Source organism: Benincasa hispida, chromosome 8 (assembly GCF_027475165.1).
Source record: "Benincasa hispida cultivar pf3 chromosome 8, pf3_genome.v1.1, whole genome shotgun sequence".
Classification (NCBI taxonomy): domain Eukaryota; kingdom Viridiplantae; phylum Streptophyta; class Magnoliopsida; order Cucurbitales; family Cucurbitaceae; genus Benincasa; species Benincasa hispida.
The window spans coordinates 58,232,343-58,255,799 of record NC_143485.1 but is presented as its reverse complement, the minus strand read 5'-3'; the positions used below and the strand labels follow the sequence as shown (position 1 = coordinate 58,255,799).

General features: G+C 40.6%; 1 non-coding gene across 1 annotated transcript; it reads left to right on the top strand.

Moving 5' to 3' along the window:
• The first annotated feature begins 16,328 nt into the window (after positions 1–16,328).
• On the top strand, positions 16,329–16,432 carry LOC120084267 (small nucleolar RNA R71). Its single transcript, XR_005483632.1, has one exon. It is a non-coding gene; the product is annotated as a small nucleolar RNA R71 (small nucleolar RNA).
• Positions 16,433–23,457: the final 7,025 nt, after the last annotated feature.

Sequence of the window (23,457 nt, the reverse complement as noted above, 5' to 3'; positions counted from 1 at the left end):
CTCCAATTCCATTTCGAAAGCTCTCGAGTTAGAGCAACTTTCATACGCCGCACCTTCAAGACCAGGTGCAGGCTGCTCTTCTTCTTCTTCCTCCAAAATCAACTTTCTTTTTCTCAACACTCTCTTTCTTTTTTACGGTCTTTCATCCGCATCAGTTTGTTGAGGTTGTGATGCGTCCGGGCCAACCTCCCTTTCTCTTTCTTCATTTTCTTCTTCTATTTCAGCTTCAAGCATCATCATGTATCGCTTCGCTTCATCAACTTCGAGTTATGCGTCGGTTGGGTTGGGATGCATCACTTGTTCCACATCGAGTTGTCCTTGGTTTAAGCTTGCTAAAATCGCTCCAAAGACTTCTTGCTCGTCCTTCGAGCTAACTCCACAAGCTTCGCACTATCTCACTCTGATGTAGGACTGTCAGAGCTTGGTTTGGGAGGGGTGGTTGGTGGGGTGCCAAATGGGGTATGCAGTGACCCAGGAGATGATATGATGATGGGTGAGGGTGGTTGAATAGGTTGGTTGGCTGCTTCCGCTTCAATGGGGAAGATTGTGGCCAAGGGTTGGATGGATAGAGGGGCAAGGGGATGCACGGCAGGCAATGGTGTGGTGCGAATATGATCTGGAATGGGGTGATGCGTCGTACCCACCGGACTGATGTTCGGAATAAATGGTGGTGGAGCTGGCTGTTTGTAGGGTTTTTCGACAGCTGCAGAGGTCGAAGGGTGCCTCACTGCAGCCTGCCGCTTTGGTTTGGTGGGGGTTTTGAGCTTAAGTTTGGTGGAGGTTTTAGGTGTTTGGGGGGTTTAGAAGGCTAAGGTTTTGTGGTGGTTTTAGAGGGTTTCGACCGAGATGGTCGCTGAGAGATGGAAGAAGACTCATCATGCGAGGGTTTGGCCGGAAAAAGTCTTTTCGAAGCTTGGCGAGGGGATGAGGGAGGCGATATTGAAACGGAAGAAGAGAAGAAGAGAAGAAGGAGCTTACCGATGAGTCTCCTCCATAGCTTAGCGATTGGTTCTGGCTATTGGAAGCAGATGACATTACTGCTGAAGGAGATGACCGAAATGTCGGTTTGAACGGACGGTGAGGGTTCGGGAGCAAAGGACTTCGAGAGAAAGGACTGAAAGTGATGAAAGAAGACAGAAGTTCGAGTGGGGTGCCTTTTATAGACTTGCTAAGGGAAGATGAAGTGACGTCAGGCGGCGCCTAACATCGTCATTAATTTTGCAGATGAAAGGACGTGCCTAGGGTTTCTAAGCAATCGAATGCTTTACATCTTCAAGGAATGTCCTTTTTGTTTGGTCCATGTGTTGGCTTAATTCCAACGCATTAGAATCCTACCCCCTTCCTAAAATTCTTCAAGTTGTACATTTTTTTAAAAAAAAATAAGAAAAGCAATAAAAATTAGCAAATAACCAAAACTTAAAGCAGAGACTAACAAATAATCGCAAAGTTGCAAACAAACGCAGACATAAAATACATAATGCAAAAAAAAAAAAAAAAAAAGAGTTGGTGTAGAAGAAGTGTCCCTGGAATATATGTCTATTTGAACGCAGGGAAGCTTCGACGTGAGGCTCAGTTGGCTTCGCGCAACGCGAAGGATGACTTCTATCGTTCTAAATTTTCTTCATAGTAGGGCTTCACCCTTTGCCCATTTACCTTGAATGCATTTGTGCCATCTTCTTGCGTCAACTCTACGGCTCCATATGGAAAGATTTTTTTGACGATAAACGGTCCTGACCGTCTAGATTTTAATTTTCCAGGAAACAAACGCAACCGTGAGTTGAATAATAAAACTTTTTGCCCAACAACAAATTATTTCTTACTAATGCGTTGGTAGTGCCAACGTTTAATCTTTTCCTTGTAGAGTTTGTTGTTTTCGTATGCGTTCAGCCACCATTCCTCAAGCTCATTGAGCTAAAGCTTACGTTGTTCGCCCGCGGCTTCCAAATTTAAGTTCAGCTTCTTCACTGCCCGAAAAGCTTTGTACTCCAACTCCAAGGGTAAGTGACAGATTTTTTTTTAATACCAAAGAGTATGGAGACATACCTATTAGAGATTTGTAGGCAGTTCTGTAGGCCCAAAGTGCTTCATCTAGCCTTTGTGCCCAATCTTTCCATGATGCATTGACTACCTTTTCCAATATCGACTTTACTTACCGATTAGATACTTCTGCTTGACTGTTAGTTTGAGGGTGATATGCAGTAGCAATCTTATGCCTGACATTGTATTTAGCAAGTAATTTTGAAATGATGCGGTTAATAAAGTGCGTACCTTCGTCACTCACCAGTGCCCTCGATGTTCCAAAGCGTGTGAAAATATTCTTAGTGAAAAACTTTGAAACAGTCGCCGCATCATTCTTGGCACAAGCCACAACTTCCACCCATTTTGATACATAATCTACTGCCAGCAAGATGTATTGTTAACCACAGGATAGGGGGAAAGGTCCTATAAAATCAATGCCCCATACATCAAATAATTCAACTTCAAGTATATTGTTCAGAGGCATTGCATCCCTTGATGATATATTTCCTGTACGTTGACAAGGGTTGCACTTGAGAGCATACTCCCTTGCATCCTTGAAGAGGGTAGGCCAGAAATATCCACTTTGGAAAACCTTTGCAGCGGTTCTTTGCCCTCCAAAATGACCTCTGTAAGCAAAATCATGACACTCAGCAAGGATACGTTGTGTCTCTTCTTCTGGAACGCACCGATGCATGATGGAGTCGAGACCTTGTTTGTAAAGAAATGGTTCATCCCAAAAATAGAATTTGGTATCATGAACCAGCCGTTTCTTTTGTTGAGATTTAAAGTGCTCAGGGAATTGTTTGGTGGTTAAGTAATTAACAATGTCTGCGTACCATGGTTCTCTATCTTCAACTTTGAATAAGCCTTCATCAGGAAATGCATCTCTGATTTCATCTTCTTGGTCATGTATCTCCTGATTCTCTAATCGGGACAGGTGATCAGCCACCTGATTTTCAGTCCCCTTTCTATCCTTGATGTCAATGTTGAATTCTTGCAAGAGCAGCACCCATCTAATTAACCTTGGTTTTGCGTCCATCTTGCTCATCAGGAATTTAATGGCCGAGTGATCTGTGTAAATGGTTGTTGATGCATCAACTAAATAAGATCTAAATTTTTTTTATTCTGAACACTACAGCCAGCATTTCCTTCTCCATAGTTGTGTAATGTTCCTGAGAGTCATTTAAAGTATTCAACGCATAGGAGATTGGGTGTATCAAGTTCCCTTTTTTCTACCCCAACATGGTTCCAACTGCAATGTCGCTTGCGTCACACATCAGAATGAAGCATTGCGTCCAATCCGATGCTATTAGTATCAGAGCTATAGTTAATTCATACTTTAGTGTTTCAAATGCGTCTCGACAATCGCCACTAAAGTCATAGGACCGGTTCGATTCTAATAGTGTGCTCAGAGGACGCGTAATTTGAGAAAACCCGTTTACGAACCTTTTGTAGAAGCCTGCGTGTCTTAGAAAACTTCGTAATGCTTTTATATTTGATGGTGGAGGAAGTTTGGCTATGACATCAACTTTGGCCTCATCAACTTCCAGTCCGGCTATAGACACCTTGTGGCACAAAACAATGCCTTCAGTCACCATAAAGTGACATTTTTCCCAATTTAACACAAGACTTGTTTCCTCGCATCGCGCGAGGACGGCCTCCAAGTTGTCTAAGCACGATTGAAAGGAGTCTCCAAAAACTGAAAAGTCATCCATAAAAACTTCAACGGTCTGTTCAAGGAAGGCCGAGAAAATTTCCATCATGTATCTTTGGAACGTTCTTAATGCAATGCACAGTCCGAAAGGCATGCATCTGAACGCGAACGTTCCAAATGAGAAAATGAATGTCGTCTTCTCTTAATCTTCCGGGTCGATTAGATTTTGGTTGTAGCCAGAGTATCCATCTAGAAAACAATAGAATTCTTTCCTAGCTAATCGGTCGAGCATCTGGTCAATAAAGGGGAGAGGGAAGTGGTCCTTCTTGGTCGCCGCATTGAGTTTCCTATCATCCATGTAGATACGCCAACCCATGACCGTCCTTGAAGGGATGAGCTTGTTGTTACTGTTGACTATCACTATTGTACCTCCCTTTTTAGGGACGCATTGAACTGGGCTTACCCAGCTGCTATCGGAAATGGGGTATATTACTCCTGCATCCAACCACTTAATGATCTCTTTCTTTACTACTACCTTCATTATGGGATATAGCCTACGTTGAGGCTCAATTGTTCTAGTCATCCCCTTCTCTAGCCTGATTTTGTGCATGCAGTGCGATGGGCTGATGCCACAAATGTCAGCCAACATCCATCCTATTGCTCGCATATGTTTTTGCAACATCTGCAAAAGAGAACATTCATTAGGCTCGGAAAGATTAGCTGAAATAATTACAGGTAGGGTGTTGTTTGATCCAAGAAAAGCATATTTAAGGTGGTCAGGTAAAGGTTTCAGTTCTAGTTCTGGTGGTTCTTCCAATGATGGACGCGCTGGCTTCGTCTGCCACTCACTCAGACTTGGCGACTCGAGTTTCTTCATGGTTTCTTCCAACGCAAGGACCTCACAAACTTGGGCTGCATCTTCTTCAGGAAACTCTATTTTGTTAAGTTGACATTCTTCATTATCCGGAAATTTTAATGCGTTTAACACATTAAATTTCATTTCCTGGTTATCTACGCGCATGGTTAGTTCTCCCTTGTGCACGTCTATTAGTACTTTCCTAGTGGCGAGAAAGGGTCGTCCAAGAATGATTGGTACATCTATGTCTGCTTCATAATCAAGGATGATGAAATCTGCTAGGAATATGAATTTGTCAACTTTCACCAGAACATCCTATATTTCCTTTAGAATATGTGATCGTCCTATCAGCGAGTTGAAGCGTTACAGAAGTGGGTTGTGCTTCATGATGACATGTAGAAATGCATGTCATCTTAGGCCTTTTACTTAGAATTATGAAGGTGTTAAGCAGAATATGCGGCAATTGTGCTAGGAATTCATAAGAAAATGAGTTTGCGTCAATCAACATTAAAGAATCTCGGCTAACCCATTATTATGCGTTATTATGCATTCAATGTTCTATTTTTGTAGCTAATGCAGGAAGTGGACACAAACGCAGAAACCAGACCACCGCATAGATGACCGCATGCGGAGAAACTCTCCATCGCAAAGGAGAACGCGTCGATCAACGCATGGATGTTGAGGTAATCAGCCATATGCGTCCATCGCATAAGAGTTGTGCTCGTCAAGCGATTGCAGTCATCGTGTAGAGTTGCGGTATTTAGCGAATGCGGTCACTGAATGATTGCGGCTATGCGATAACACATACTAATGGGATCAACGCAAGGTTGGTGGAATGAATGCATCAACGCATCTACCTTCAGTAAATCCAAAGATGATGTTGACATTTCATCTACCATGCCATTAGCGGTAGAGGTTCCAAAAAGGACTAACGCGCTGAATGTCAGACTCAGAGCAGTCCATTAATGCTGTTGATAATCCAAGCTCTATAAATAGAAGCCGATGAGCAGAAATTCAAGTTATCCAAGGTTTTCGCCTGAGGTTCGCCTAGGGCGGATCCTTGTGATCCAGACAAAATGCATGAGAAGACACTTGAGAATTCTTCACCTCCTTCATCCATTCCGAGTGACGACTGAAGCCTTCAACCGGAGCTAGATCTCGAGAGAGTTAGCTCCACCGCCCATCCATGGCACCACCGACAGCCTTGACGCACATCCGCTAGAAGTAAGTTTTTGCTTCTAACCGGTCATTTAATTTTCCTTTATTTTCTTATATTGTATTGTATGACATTTTGTGATTAAGGAATTAATACAATTTATTTTCAATGCATTTCTCTGTCTCCTTCAACTCCATCTCCATCTTCTTTGCTTAGCATTTTTACTTTCATTGCAAAACTTAGTGAGGTTGCTAGAGTATCGCATACTTAGTCATGTGGATTAGAGATATGGAGCATGTAGCAAACCACCGAGAGGTGTGCATTGCATGAGTGTGTGAGAAAACCTTATTTACTTAATGTGAAGCTGTAGTATGCCTGCCTATAAGCGGACGCAATGCTTGTCTATGAGTAAAGTCAGCAACAACTAACTGCCCGAGAGGGTAAGTGGTTGGTCGCATTAAGCAATCTATGCATTGTTCACTAGAGATAGGAATAATCTTAGGTCAGCCAAGTTCAGGTGGTTACCTTATCTTATGTATGTGCCCATCACACCTTTAGAGCTGCTCGAGAGAGAGTCTAAAGAAAGAACCTAATGACTTGAGAGAGCTAGGTTAGAATCGATGCTTGAAAGGGCTCGATTAGGTTTACACAAGCAAGAATGGAGACTTAGGAATAAGCTTGATGACATGCAGAAATGCATGTCATCTTAGGCCTTTTACTTAGAATTATGAAGGTTGTTAGGCAGAATATGCGCCAATCATGATAGTAATTCACGAGAAAATGAGCTTGCGTCGATTAGCATGTCGAATCTCAACTAACCCATTATTTTGCGTTAATTGTGCATTCAATTTCTATTTTTGCAGCTAATGCAGGAAATGAACGCAAACACAGAAACCAGACCACCGCATAGACGACCGCATGTAGAGAAACACTCCACCGCAAGGCAAACGCATTAGATCAATGCATGGGTGTTGTGGTGATCAGCCACATGCGTTCATCGCATGGGAATTGCGCTCATCAGAAGATTGCGGTCATCATGTAGAGTTGTGGTATTAAGCGAATGCGGCCATTGAATGATTGCTGCTACGCAACAACGCAAACTAATGGGATCAACGCAAGGTAGGTGGAATGAACGCATCAACGCATCTACCTCGAGAAAATTCAAAAGATGATGTTGACATGTCACCTACCATGCCGTTGGTGGCAGAGGTTCAGAAAAGGACTAACGTGCCGAATGGTAAACTCAGAGTAGTCCAATTAATGCTGTCGACGACCCAAGCTCTATAAATAGAAGCCGACGAGCTGAAATTCAAATCATCCGAAGATTATCCCTCCATACAGGGATTTTCCTCGTGATCCAGACAAACTGCGTGAGAAGATGGCTGAGAGTTCTTCATCTTCTTCCTCCATTCCGAGTGACGACCGAAGCCTTCAACCGGAGCTAGATCTCGAGAGAGTCAGCTTCTCCACCCATCCATGGCACCACTGGTATCCTTGACGCACATCCGCTGGAAGCACACCTTTGATTCCAACCGGTAATTCCATTTCCCTTTCTTCTCTTACATTGTATTGTATGACATTTTAGAATTAAGGAATTAATACAATCTTTTTTCAATGCATTTCTCTGTTCCTTCGACTCCATCTCCATCTTCTTTGCTTAGCATCTTTACTTTCATCGCAACACTTAGTGGGATTACTTGGGTATTGCATACTTAGTCATGTGGATTAGGGATATGAAGCATGTAGCAACCCACCGAGAGGTGTGCGTTGCGTGAGTGTGTGAGAAAACCTTATTTGCTTAGTGTGAAGTTGCTGCAATGCCTATCTATAGGCTAACGCATTGCCTGTCTATGAGTGAAGTCAGCAACAACCAACTGCCCGGGAGGGTAAGTGGTTGAACGCATTAAGCAAGGTTTGCTTTGTTCACTAGGGATAGTAACGATCTTGCATCAACCAAGTTCGTGCAATTGTTTTCTATTATGTATGCTTCATTCGTCCATTAGGGATACTCGGGAGGGTAGTCTAAGGATAGGATCTAGGCTTGGGAAGGTCAGGTTAGAATCTAGGCTCAGGAGAGTCAGATTCGAACACATAATACAAGAGATAGAAGCTTAGGAATAAGCACTGTTTTCTATTAGCCCATCACATGCATCCTAGAGATAGGATACGATTGAGTGCAGTCACCGCAGCGTTGTGTGCATTTTGAATCATCGCATAGGAAAAGAGTAGAGACTTAGGAATAAGCTCTATGGACACTTTGCATTCAACACATGCGTCCTAGACTTAGGATCACCGCATTTCCATTGGAAAATGACTTGTCGTGCATGAGTGTAGCATGAGCGCATTGGCTTGCGTTGACTAGCGTTGCCCTCGTAGTCACTCTTAAGGGTTGCAATGAAAACATCTCCACATTTTATCTATTTTCCCATACATTTATTTCATGTTAAGGTTTTTCGTATCTCTAACTTTCATGCATATTCTCATTGTGTTGTCTGTTAGATAGGAATAGGAGTAGGATTAACTTAGCAACATCCCCTCCATTCTTTTATTTAAACCACCGCATGCATATCACCGCAAACATATAGCTACAAGTCCCTGTGTTCAACCTTGGATTACCCGAGAAACTTGCGTTCATGTTATACTTGGCATGAACACAAGAAAACTTGTGGTAGGACGATGGTCATCGCATACATTTGTTAACGCATTTTTCATTCCAACGCATGACCATCGATGCATGACTATCAACGCATATCTTAGGAACATGCATCGCATAACGCGTCCACGAGATTTTGGTTGTCGAGTAAAATTGACTTCTAATTTCCCGCCATCAAACCTCTGTTTGTTATTACACAGCGTATGCACCCTATAGAGAGGATAATGGATGCGTCCAGGAAGTAGAATATGTGGTGGTATGCAGTCATCTCAACATTTATGCATACACATCGCATACGTCCTACATTTAGGCTTTTAGTGTGTGTAGCATGATCGCATGGCTTGTGTTGACTAAGGTTTCCCTTGCGGTCACTCTTTAGTATTGCAATGAAAACATCTCCGCATTTTATCTATTTTTCCCATTCATCTGTTTCATGTCCAGAGTTGTCGTGTCCCTACCTCTCATGCATATTCTCATTGCGTTGTTTGATAGATAGGAGTAGGAGTAGGGTTAACTTAGAAACCTCCCTTCCATTCTTTTATTTAAACTGTCACATGCACATTACTGCATTTATTTTGCTACAAGTCTCTGAGTTCGACCTTGGATCACCTGAGAAACTTGCGTTCGCGTTATACTTGGCGTGAACGCAAGAAAAGTTGTGACAGGACGCATGGTCATCGCATACATTTGTTAACGCATAATCATTCCAATACATGACCATCGACGCATGACTATCAACGCATATTTTAAGAACATGCATTGCATATTGCGTCCACGGGATTTTAGTTGTTGAATAATTTGACTTCTAATTTCCCGTCATCACTTCACCAATTCCTAATTTCTTGAAAATCGAGAGTGGCATGAGGTTGATGCTTGCTCCCAGATCACACAGTGCATGTCCTACATCCAGCCCTCTGATTGAGCACAGGACTGTGAAGCTTCTCAGATCCTTCTGTTTCTTGGGTAATTTGTTGCTAACTAACGCATCGCACTCCCGCGTTAAAGCAATTACTTCTATCTCGCTGATTCTCCTCTTCTTGTCAGAATATCCTTCAGGAATTTGACGTACTTCGGCATTTTTTCTAAGGCTTCTACAAGTGGGATATTAATGTGCAGTTGCCTCTGAAGTTCAAGAAAACGCTTAAACTGCTACTCATCATTCTTCTTCAGCAAACGTCTGGGAAATAGTGCTTTCAGTTGCACTGTAGGTTCTTCTGTGTTAGACGTGCTTGGGTTCGAATGACTTGTGGATTCTGGCATCCATTCTTCTTGATCTTCCAATGTCGTTGAGCGTGTGTTGTGCTCATTTGAAGGATTTTTGGTTCTTGTGTTCACGGTTCCTTCTACAAGAGGTCTGCCACTTCGCAATGTCATCACATAACATTGGTCTTTTCTGTTATTATTTCATCTGGTTTTCGTATTGCTGGGCAAGACTCCTAGCGGCCGATTCTTCAGCTCATTAGCAATTTACCCCACCTGTATCTCCAGATTTCTGATGGATGACGCTTGGCTTTTTATGAATGCGTCGTTTTAGGCGATATATTCCTTTAAGAGGTCTTCAAGTGGAGAAGCTGAACTCGACGCATGACTTTCTCTATTAAAGGATTGTTGGTGCGGTTGCTGCGATGGCTAGAATCCAGGCGACAGTCCTTTCCTATTCTAATGATTTACCCCTAGTTGGTGTTGCTCCTGTTGGTGTCTCCCCAAGAGAAATTTGGATGGTTCCTCCATCCGGGATTATAGGTGTTTGAGAATGGGTTATTTTTAACAAAGCATACCGACTACAGATTATGTGGGAAATCAGTGTAGGAATGAGGATCTCCACAACCCACACAGCTAACCATGGGTTATACGAATGTTTCCACTTGATTTACCTTTTGCAAGTGTGATGCGTTCCTCAGTGATATATTCTGCAAAAGGTTTGTCATGGTATCTGATAATGGACAGAAATGCACGTTATCATAGTGCTAAGTTCTTAAACAATGTTGGATTACGTTGATGAAATATGTTAAATTGCGTCCATTAAGCATAAATTCTATAATATTGCGGTCGCATGCATCCAATGCATTAGAACAGTTGAACTTTATATTTTTGTGTAAAATATGCGTTAACGCAATGCAAAGATTGCGATCATAGGAATTCACTAGTCGAGCGCAACTTCACCGCAAGGCTTTGCATCGATCGTGCTCGTAAACATTCGCCCGAGAAGGGTCAGTGCAACAAGGTGGGCGCATCCGGGTGAAAGGATAATTAAGAGCGATGGGACAAAAGGCTGATGACAGTCGGATCCAAATTAAGTTGATAGCCAATAACGGTCACAAAGTACATTCAGCTTTATCGGCGACAATTATCCAGCGCATCAGTCGGTAACTAAGCTGTCCCATCTGTACAACATGGAGAGAGAAGCCGCGTTTCACCATGGATGCTCTATAAATACTAAGGGCATTCTTCAAAGAAGAGGTTGATCGGTTGACGAGTTAACCAATTGCTTCTGTTCATAATTTCCTTTCCATTTTAAGGCGGAGCAAAAGAAGAGTGGTGGTGCCGGAATATCGCCCAGGCAACTCGAGAGAGAACCTTGGGGCGTAAGAGCAGAGAGCGGGCCGACTCTCGCGAGAGCGAGATTATCTTTAGAGTACGAGTAGAAATAATGTAAACGCCTGGCAGCAAGAAATTGCTACCAGGCTCTTTATTAAACTTGCATTGTTATTTTGTACTTCATCTTCATAACTATTTAATGGAAGTTCTATTTCTACATCTGCTCACTCTCTTAATATGCATGAGTAGCTAAGCTAGTCGAATGGGTTGAGAAGAACTAAGCTAACATGACCTAGGAAGTTTATTACTTGCGATTTTCTTGTTTTATTTTGTGCAAAAATACACTTTAGATTACTCGAGAGAGAGTCTAAAGAAAGAACCTAATGTCTCGAGAGAGCTAGGTTAGAATCTGGACTTGAAAGAGCAAGATTAGGCTTGTATAAACAAGAGATAGGGACTTAGAAATAAGCTCTGTTGTCAACTTGCATCGCATGCATCCTAGGAATAGGTATGATGATATGTGGTCGCCTTGTTTGTGTATCGTCGCATAGACAATAATTAGAGGTTTATGTGTAGGCCCTATAGACACCTTTTCACATATATCGCATGCGTTCTAGTATTAGAAGCCGTAGCATTCACGCCGAGAGGTGGTTTACTATTGTATGCATGTTGCATGATCGCAAAGCATGAACGCATTCTAGAGAGTGTTAGCCGAACCTTTCTCCACTTAAATTTAGATATATGCTTGTCCTCAAGCATATCTTCGACTAAGGCAAGTTCACTCAATTCTTATCCTAACTTTGCGTCGATTGGTTGCTCCAAATGCTCCACCTATACAACATTATTTAACAATGCAATTTCCTTTTATCCTTTAATAATTCATTTACATGCTCTACTTTATTCTTCTATACAACAAATCTCTACTCAAAAATTCGCTTCTTGTTTTGAAAAGAATGTTTACCTCTTCTTGCAAAAACAATTTGGTGCGTCTGTATGCGGTGGTCTAGTTTGCGTCATTTATTAGAGACTGTTGATCATGGTTACACCCATCGTTTTGGTTTGCTCCCACGGGTGTTATGCGAACATCCAACTACGGTTGTGTGTCAATCTCATCTACAACTCTTGATTTTCAGCTAAGTTTTACTTTTGCTGGTCAAAGAAGTTGTCTCTTATATTCTTTTTTTTTTCTTTTTTTTTTCATATTGCATCGATCTTGGAAACCCACCTTCATTTTGGCTTGCTCCCACGGGTGTCATGCGAACATCCAACTACGAGCAGGTTTCTTTCACGACTTAACTCTTATCAGGTTGGGATTTTCCCTTGCGTTGACATTGGAGTTTATATGAATTTTTTTTTAATGATGACCGCATTCGCTTGATCGCATCTGCTCAGACCTTCCCCACCTTCAAATTTAGAGATGTGCAAGGTCCTCATTGCGTTGTTTTGGATAGAATAGACAAAACACTTAGTCAAAATTTTGAAAAGAAGGTTTGAGCAGATTCTTGAAGTATAAAAGGTAAAGCAGTTCTATTGCTATGAATTATCTAAGTGTTAGTCAGAAAGTACAAAGTATAAGAAATGTTGCTAAGGGTATGCATATTACTCATCATGGCAGCACAATGAATGACGCAAAATAAATGATAAAGAACATCGCAATAATTGACAAAGGATGATAAGTAAGAGGCTAATGCATACGGAAAGAATAGTTACTCCGTTGTATTAAAATTAACCAAGTATACAAAGAATTACAAATATCGCAATACAAAGTTTGAACATGTTCAAAGAATCAAGAAATAGCTTCTACACATAAAAATGATGAAATGAATTTATCCTTTGTATTTTATTCAGACGAGTGCAAGGTTAATGATTAACGCCATGCCTCCATTAACGCAAATGTATATTTGCAAAGGACGGGCAACAACGCATGTATCAGCGCAACACACCCCTTAACTCAATGCATTTCTGGAGGACGAGTGCACTGTATTTCTACTTATGCAACACTACCTCGACATAGTGCATTTTCGCCAAGGACAGGCGCAAAATACATACGCGTGCAACACACCCCTCAGCGCAATGCCTTTGTGTAAGATGGACGCAAAGTGTATCTTGTCAGCGCAAGATGCACCCATCATCGCAATGCATACCAATTTTTATTTTATTTTTTTCATCAACAACGCAAGTCACTTGGACTTTTGCGGTATTCACTTTCTTTTTATTAGTCATTCATAGGGAATTTAAGAACAACGCAACTAATGCATAAAAGTAAGGAAATTGAACAAAGCACAGAAATTAATGCAATTGAATTAAATGAAAAGTAAATTCATAAAGCAATAAAAGCTAGTTTAAGGAAGCAATAAATTCATAAAGCAATAAAAGCTAGTTTAAGGAAGCAATAAATAACGTAATGCAAGGAGCAATAAAGGAAAGCAATAAAGAAAGCAATTAAACATAGATTTTAGAGATGCGGATTGAAAGAAATTTCTCACGATTACCACAATCTACACCTCTGCAGGCGATCAAGCTTGCCTGCGCAATGTCATCAAAGACATTGTTCACCTCCTTGCCTCATCCCGCAGTGTGTACGGGAAAAGATACAATCTAATTCCTTCGGGAGTCACACCAGGTATGGAGAATGCGTTGCACATTTCTACGAAGCTGGTCAAATGAGCATGCGGGTCTTCTCCTCGTAGACCTTTGAATCGTCCCACATTTTGAATCATTTGAAGCATGACCGGCCTTATCTCAAACCTTACATTCTCCGCAATCGTAGGTCTTGAAATTCTGGCACTTAATTTGGTTCTGATGTGTTCCTGCGCGAAAAATACACTTGATCTCTGGGTCAGTTTAGAATTTCTGGATCAATTCTAGTACTCATAAACCGCCAGCCTGCTCTTTGGGATAAACAGACAATACAATAGAGATCTGTCCTGCAACATACCACAAAAGTATTTAACACTAACCATTACCAATCCCCGACAACGGTGCCATAAACTTGATGACTTAAAATTGATTGCTTTTATCTTTATCTAACTCTAACGCATGGTTCGTGAATGAAATGTGATGTGCTAAATATGTGCTCAAGTGTTTTGCGATAATGAGATTTTTATACGATACTACATTCTAAGTATATGCTTTGATAATAATATGCTCGTAGTATGCGATGTAGTAGTACGTGTCATAAGTTTCCTTGCGTTGAAACCAAGTATAATTCCAACGCAAGTTTCTCAGAATGATCCGAGGTCAAACACGGGGATTGTTGTCGTTAATGCGATACTAATGTGATACATGCGATCGGTTTTAACAATGAATAAAGAATGTTGGTTTATACAGAAATATAAATTGCGATTAAAGTAAAAATGCATTAACAAAGTAAAATCCTAACCAATATGATACATGATACAAGATACATGATACACAATACTGAGGTCGAGAACTGACTGTGAAGTTGTACAAATGAATCGATGTATGTAATGGAAAGTCTTATTAATAAAGCAGAAAGAGAAAGAGTAAAGAGTAAAAACATCGCAAGTTTGTCAATTGCATTAAGGACGTAACTAAGGTTCCACTTTCCCTTGGCGTACACCTCTCGGTGATCAGCCGCGTTCCCATATCTCTATGGTGAAACAGGGATGAACATGATGAACGCAAGGTCGTTTCCATCTCTGGAAATACTTCTCACTTTAGTTAACACATTCTTCTAGCCTTCTCTCGATAGGCGGAATAGCATCTTCACTTCTGCTCTCACAGGTGAAAATGTCATCGAGCATGCTTTAGCAAACTTAATTAATTCCTTAACACAATTCAACTCACTCGTTTAATTCTCACTATTTACCCCGGAGATTAAGAACACATCATGGAGAAAATGGATTATGAATGTATGGAAAGAGACAGAGAGATAATAATGGTGACAAAGATAACATTTAATTCTAAAATTAAGCATTTGATACATATTGTGAATGAAAGATTGCAGAAGATGAATACAAAGATGAAATAGAGGATAGAAATAAATACGAAAAGAGTGTCAACGTCTTGACACAGATCCCGATCGAAGATTGTGCTTGTCGGCGTGTGGAAGTGGTGGAGAAGAAAGCTTCCCTCTCAGGCTTGCTTTCCCGGTAGAATTGACCTTTACATAGAGCTTCAACTACAGGAATTGGACGAATTCTCTGCTCGGAGACTCACCTCTCGGCCTTGTCTCATCGTTCTCCCGGATCTACTATGGACAGTCGCTTCAGACCAGCCTCTCTCTTAGAATCAGTATATGCATGTCTCTATGTATACATGTATATCTGCCTATGAATTTGAAGAAGCTATTTATAGGCGAGACCTTGGCTCTTTGAATTTGTGGTCCCCACTGTATAGTTATGGTAGTTCCTGAAATGGCAGAATGGAAAATTCCTTCTGTTACGCAATGAATCCATCAGAAATGCATAACTAAAAGTTGTACACTTGTCAGAATCCTCCGCAAATGCGTTGCTCTTCACATCTTCGATCAATCGCCGCATGCGGTGTGGTTTTTTATTATCGCATGCGGTTGAAATTTCATTGATCGCTAAGCTCAAGATCGATTGTCGCATGCGCCGTCATTGCGTTAATCATCTTTTCGTTCTTGATTGATGGGTGCAATGTGATGTAGATGCGTTCTTCATGTTGTCTTCGAGCCATGAACGCATGCGGTCACTTATTTCCTGCAAACAGAAACTGAGACATTCTATTCTACCATCGCAATGGTGTTAGTGGGTGTATTTACGACATTTCGTAATTTTCGTATTTCTTAGCCAATTTGTATACTATCGACGCAACTTTCCTTTCTTTTTGCCGCAATATCTAAATAAAACAATATAAATAACTTGTATTTCTACAAGTTATCATTAACCGAACCCTTCTCAACCCGTTCACTGCATATTCATCGCATTTCCCATTTACAAACTCTTTTCAAAATCTGCCGTATTTGTTATTTATTTTTCATCAACGCAAACAAAAAACCCAACGATTTATTTATTTAACTGGTTACTGCAAGTCTACATAAAAATCATCAACGCAAACTATTTTCACAAGTCCCTGTGTTTGACCCTGGATTTACTAGGAAACTCAGAGGAATTTACACTTGAATTCCACTGGGGAAACATGAGTGCACAACACAAATCCACCAACGCATATCATCCATATTTCCACCACATAATTCAAAGCATCAGTATCCACTTGTGTAGAGGGCGTGGCTATTGCGTTAGAATCAATAGAGTTCACATTCTGAGATCGTCTCCTCCTATCTACTCTTGCATCATAAGTGTCATCTACCCATTCCATATTATGCTTGACGATGCGGTCCAGTATTTCCTTAGCTTCATTATAAGATTTATCCATGATACCGCCAGCTGCAGCTGCGTCGGCTGCCATTTAACATGCTCTGTTTAATCCGCCATAAAAGGTTTCCATCTGGATAGTTAACGGTAGTCTGTGATTGGGGAAATTCTTGACTAGTCCTTTAAAGCGCTCCCATGCAGCACTTAAGGTTTCAAATTCTTCCTGCTCGAAGTTTATTATTTCTTTCCGCCTCCTTGCGTTCGTGGTGGGTGGGAAATATTTCTGCATGGATTTCTCCACCAACTTTTCCCAGGTCATGATCTCCCCAGGCTCCAAAGAACTTACCAATTTCCTTATGTCATCACGCAAAGAATATGGGAATAAAGATAGCCTGATAGCTTCTGAAGTGATCCCAAGAATCACAAATGAGTTGCACGTCTCCAAGAAACGTTTCATGTAGGCGTAAGGGTCTTCTCCCTGAGAACCCCGAAACTGGCCAGCTATTTGAAGCATTTGTAACATCACAGATTTCATCTCAAATCTTGTCCCATCTAGCGTTGGATATATGATCCCTGGTGAGAAATCATACAACACAGGAGACGCATACTCCCGCATGGGACGCGTACTACTGTTTGCCATTATGATAGGATTTTGAGTAGTGTGGGCTAGCTGTTTAGCTAAGTTATGATTTTCTTGCTCGTCCGCCATTTTTTGTTGCCGGATTTGCTGTCTGAATAGTTTTTACCTTAACCTATGGTGATGATTAGATCGATTTCTTCATGTGTAAGATAATTGGAAAAATAAGTGCAAATGTGAGTGATGCGTTGATGCGTTAGTGATGCGTTAGTGATGTATGAAGTGAAGTGTGACACTCCTCTTTATGCGTTCAAGTTTTCTTGAATCAGATCCAAGTATAAATGAAACTCAGGTTCCTAGTAAGTCCAGGGTCGAACTCAGAGATTCAGATTAAAGCTAACGCAGAGCTTGCATTGTAGCTAATGTAGAAGTATCCTAAGCGAATGCGGACTGAGTTATCTACACAAAGTTTGTTATGTGCTCGCAAGAAGATACAAAAAGGTCAAGTAGAAAACAGGGGGTCGTGTGAAAATGGTGTCTAATGCAGGGTATAAGCGCCGATCTAAGTGAAATGTACACGTACAAGAATGTGATACAGATGAAATGACTTGTTTATCTCCATTTATGCGTTAGATTTCTGCTTACTTTCTATTCAACACTTCTCAATACGAATGTCATACAATTCCCTATCTCTAGGATGTCTGCGTTAGTCACAGAATGCAATAAAACACTAGTGCGTCTATCTCTAGATGTACCACATGTTTCTAACTTAATGCTTGCTTGCTTATTCTCTCGAATAATTCAAGCTAAAGTAGCTTTTACCAAGTGATTCAGTTGGCTTAGGCATTTAGAAATGGATTTTGCATGAAGTTATAGATGCATTTAACGTAAAGCAAGAAATAAATAATGGTGAAGTGTAGTAGATCAAATATGTGAATTCATAAAGAAATTGATTGTCTTTACAAGATCAATACTCAATCAATTGAGATGAAGAGAATTATAATTCAGATGAAATGAAAGAAGTCAAGCTGCAGAGTACAATCTCATGTCCTCTTTGGCTCAATTCAAATTTGTGTACAACCAACTTGTAGAAGAAATGGAAGAAAATTCTCTCTCAAGCTAAGCTTTCTCCACTCCTTGATCGACGGTGGGGGTGGTTCTCTTCCTCCTTGTGTTCTTCTTGCCACAGCAGCACAGCTCTAAGTCTCTAAATTTCAGAATTATACAAATTCAGCTAAGATCTCTCATCTGGTGGGATTTCTTCTATTTATAGGCGTTGTTTGTTCTTCATCAGCTTGATGATGGGGTAGCATTAAATTCCATACCTTGGTCAGCCACCTGACACTCAAATACTTTTTAGACACCGCCAGTTGCAGATGCCCATGCTTGCAAGTGGTGATTTGACATAAATAGCCTGAATCAATGAATCTTTCTTGCGTTGAAATCCCTCCGACGCATGCCTATGCGTTTGTTGGGGTTGATGCCCTAAATGCTCATGTCCTATAGTTTGTAAACAGTTTGTACGAATGCTTGTGTTATTACTATATGATATTTGCTTCACATCTTGTATTTTTGCTCAGTTACTTGTTTTATTTGCTTTACCACAAACCAATAAACATAAAATCCCTGGTTATCTGTATGTGACTCAAGCATGTATGTGGTGACATACAAGTGGATCATGTCTTGAGTGATAACCAAAATGGTCTGTAGTATATATATATATAGAAGAGAAACCTTATCCTAGCAATGCTATGGATGCAGCCCGCTTTGTAGAATAGTCACAAGTGTTGTGACTTATCACAGATGGTCTGATCTTGATCATTCATGTTGGGACATGCGAGCGGGGGCATCCTATACAAGAAGTTTGTATAAAACCTGACCACAAAATGTTAATGTCTCGTTATATAACACCGTTCATGACAGAGACTTCACTTCACTTGGATGACCATAGGTAACATGACCATAATCCTGAGTAAGTTGGGAACTCCTGCCATTGAGGGCGGTCTTTTGATTTGTATAGGTGCTAGTGGCCAGGTCGCCGACTCAAACCTACCATTTTGGGGATTCGTCTGATTTGGGAGCTCGGAACTCAGCTTCACAAAATGGAATTCACTTCTTCCCTGAGGCAAGGGTAAGTAGATAGATAGATCCCTTAAAGGCTGATTCTAGGGCTTGAACGATGTGGCGCCACACACCTTTGCTTGGCTTGAAAGGTGTTCACACATATTTGGACTATGTTGTATTGTTCATTAGAGGAATTAGTGGTACTTAAGGAATGAGATGTAACTACATGGGTATAACGGTAATTTGGCCCAGCTGTACTTACGAGCATCTGTGAAGGGTCATCGTACTCATGATTGGTTATATTCAATGGACACAGAAATATATCTGTGGTAAGAAGAGTTCAGCTGTTAATCTTTAGTGGAATACCTGACAGTTAACGGATGATGGATCTCGTGGCTAAAGAGTTTAGTCAGCTATTCACGGACCGTTGGAGCTTCGAGCCACAGGTTCATTAGGTCCCCTAGGCAGCTTGGATAAATTCGAGAACTAGTATTTGGGTTAATTTGAAATGTTCAAATTGACAAGAGAAAGTTCGATTATATATGATATAATTGGACTGGTTAATTATATATGTTATAATTGGTTAAATGTATGAGATACATTATTTTGGAGGAAATTAAATATACATATGATTTATATCAAGTAGAGGATAAAATACTATAGTAGATATGTGATATCAAACTATATGTTAAAAATATAATATGATTATATTTATTAATTAATTAGTTGATTAATTATATGATAATTAATCAAATTTTACGTTCAGACGTGGGTTAGTGGGGCAGCGTCGGTTATTGTAACCGATGAATTAAAATGAAAATAGATTTCATTTTGATGAATCGTCCAAAAGAAATCAAGCGCGCATTGGTGAACATCTAAACGATCACTTACGTAAAACGAGAGCCTATACGATAGTCCTCTTTGCCTAAACAATCGTCCACCTCGTGCCTAAACAATCGCACACTGTCGCCTACACGATCGCATAGCTTGCATAAACGATTGTATAGTGTGTTGATTTTGCTAAACGATCGTATACCTTTCCCTAAACGATCGTTCAGTAAAATCTACACGGTCGTGTAGCTTCTCCTAAATGATAAGCATTCTGCTATGCGATAGCGTCTTTTTCCCTCCCACTTGCTTATCACCTACACGATTCGTGTTTCCTCCTTCCTCTACCAAATTCACCAAAGACCACACTTTGGGTTCTCACTCGAGAATACCTGGGGCTCTTTACTGTTGGTGTCGTCCCCACAGTGTTCGTGTTCGCGGTTGTTCGTGCTGCTGTAGTCGACGCTTCCACTGGGTGTTAGTAAATCGCGTGGAAGTTTTCCGCTGCTTTAAGTGCTAAAGTTTGAAGAACATCTTCAACTGATATAGCACTTTTTCCCTTGTTATTTTGTTGTTCATAGCATGTTGATAATTAGTGTTTGTTTGCATAACTGTTCGTATGAATGTATAATGTTGTATTTCGGTCACTGTGAGATTGGAGCGATCCGAACGCGCTCATGGAACTCTTCGGTAAGAGATCCTTCAATTGGTATCAGAGTCAGGTTCTGATACTCTGATTTCATCGATTGCAATGAAATGACATTTACGTTCTTAGTGGGTGCATTTCTACACTGATTTAATTGTTAAATTTTCTCTGAATGTGCAAATTAATGTATGTTTTCGGGATGATTAGCCTGATTTAGATCCTTTTACATTTGCGGTTGTTTGTAAAGGCCCCTACGTTTTTGGGCATTAATAATCGTTATCGAGTCTGTATTCAAAGTTTGTTTGAAGTTGAGTCGTTCGAAGAAGCAGATCTGTGCAAGCGTTGCATAAGAGTGGTACGTGATCTGGGCAAGCGTTGCAGTTCTTTGAAGAAGGAGGCAATCTAGGGTTGATGGCATCGTGCAGAAGATGTTCTACGTGATCGCTGTTGATCGCATTATAAAGATGAAGGAGTACACGATCACTGTTGAACGCATCGGTTAAACGATGGGGTATGCGATCAAGAGTTGATCATATCGTTTTGACAATCGGGTACGCGACCACTAAGTATCGCATTGTGTAGAAGATGAGATTCTCGCAGATCGCTTAACGTGCACGCACTAGACGATCGTTTAGATCAACAAGCTTTGTCGCTTAGTAACTGACTAAACGATCAATTAGCATCGCAAGGTAAATCATTTACCTGGTTGCACGCATCGTGTAGATGATGAAATGCTCGCATATCATTTAAAGCGTGCGCACTAGACGATCGTTTAGGTCAGCAAGCTTCATCACTTAATACCTGACTAAATGATCGCTTAGTAACACGAGGTAAATTGTTTACCTGTCGTCACGCTACGCGATCGCATAGACGTTCGTTTAGGTCAGCAAGCTTCATCGCTTAGTAACTGACTAAACGATCGCTTAGTAACGCAAGGTAAATCGTTTACTTGTCGTTGCGCTACGCGATTGCATAGACGATCAGGCTTTGCAGCCTAGTCATCGTCTACGCGATCGTTTAATTATGCTTCTATCGTCTAGTGCACGTTCAACGATCGTCTACCTACTTTGTTTACTACACGATAGAGCTTCCTGACGGTTTAAGACCTAATTCGCCTGTGAACCAGTTTGCTCGATGAAAAATGTAATAGATAGGGTTATTTCATTTCGATTTTCTGAAAAGGCTCATCCCGGTCCATTAATCCTTTACTTATTACATGCGATATATGTTTTTTATATGTCATATGGTATGCACATATAGTAAATCCCACCTTAGGTTATGCAATGGCCATGCATCATCTCTTTATTGTAATTGTTATAATTTAGAGAAGCATGATTTAATTATGTAAGAGCATGCTCATGCATCATATAATATAAGAGTTATATTTATGCATGCATAAAAAGCATTGACATGCATCATCTTTATATTATAATTGTTATAGTATAAAGGTGAATGATAGCATGTTTGCTTGGTTGTAATGATCGGAAATTGCATGAAGCATGACATGTAGGTTATTTTATAAATATTATAAATGTCTCGTTGTGCGCAATGTTTTTAGTTGTTTCTTTTTAAAAGTTAAAGAGGAATTAGAACTAAAAGAAATAAGAAAGACATGCATGCTCACTTAGGTTTAATTCATGGTTTTAAAGTGTTTAAAACTTGGATCACATAGAACTAAGATCACAGTTCTAATATGATTAGCAACCCTAAGGCTCTAATCTTTTAATCAGTTTAATAGGATTAAATTGGCTAATAAAAGGTTAAAGTGTAGCATATATATCTATAAGAGACCTTTTGTCTAAGGCATGTTCAGTCTAGGCTGGGGTATTTAAGTTGACAAAAACATAACACCCCTGCCTGGGAACTTACCTGGAAAGGTGAATTAGATAGATTTGATGCATGCATGCAAGTTGAGGAAAGTCCATTAAAGTGTTTAAATGTGACTACTTGAACTTGTTCATATTTCATAGACAAATGTTGTTTATGAGCAGAGTTTAAAAAGACGACTTAGACTAAAATCAGTAGCCAGGTTGTCTAGGTTAATGAATCCCTAGGTAGAACATTCAGTGGGAGGTATTTGGGGCATGAGATGTTTCACTTACACCTTTCACGTTTCTCCTAAATAGTCCACACCGTGAGATCTACCCTCGGCCTCGCGGCACCTTTGGCGTGTCCCCCTAACGGATGGTGTTTGGGTAAGTCAATATCAAGGTGGATGAAGAGAATGTTCATAATAAGTGGGAGCGGGAAGTTCGACAGCATATCCCTCGGTCTCCCTCGTTAGGTTGAATAAAGTTACTGCACATCGCCTCGAGGCACCCTGGGAGTGTCCCCCTAAAGGATGGTAGTTTTGCGTGTTTCTTTATTTGATCTCATAAAAAAGGATAAGGTAACTTAGTCTCTTGTCCTAATCTGCTTCTTCCCTATGGTGGGCTCATTAAGGCGGAACTCTGGCACCGAAAGTGAGGGGTTACACTTACACGGAATAGTTAAAGGATAACGATTCTGGACCGAAAAATGGGGTTATTAGGTTCAGTTCTAAGAGTTGGTTATGCCTAATGGTTGAGAATGTCTCATCCCAACGAAGAGGCAACTGATCACCCCACCAGTGGCGTTTGTCCTGCCTCATTGGGGCATCATCGCAAAAATAGAAGTCTATAACTTAGGGTACTTGAAATTATTTTTCAAAACTGATTGGTTTAAAAGTGGTTTAGCAAATTTTAATAAAGTTTTGTTCATATTTTCAACAACATTTTCAAAATGGCAATAGCCATGTTAGCATTGTTAAGCATCGAAAAACTTACTGGCGATAATTTCGCAACATGGAAACACATGATCATGACGATGTTGATCATCGAGGATCTCGTGTTCGCTCTCACGGAGGTTTGTCCTTCTATTCCAGCTCCGAATGTCGCTCGAAATGTTCGGGAGGCATACGAGCAATGGACAAGGGTGAATGAGAAGGCCCGAGCCTACATCTTGGCAAGTCTTTTTGAAGTCTTGGCCAAAAAACATGAGTCTTGGCCAAAAATCATGGAGTCCCTGCGGGGGATGTTTGGACAACTGTCTAAACAGCTTATGCATGAGGCTCTTAATACATATTCAACTCCAAAATGGAAGAAGGCACCTCTGTTCGTGAACATGTGCTAAACATGATGGTTCA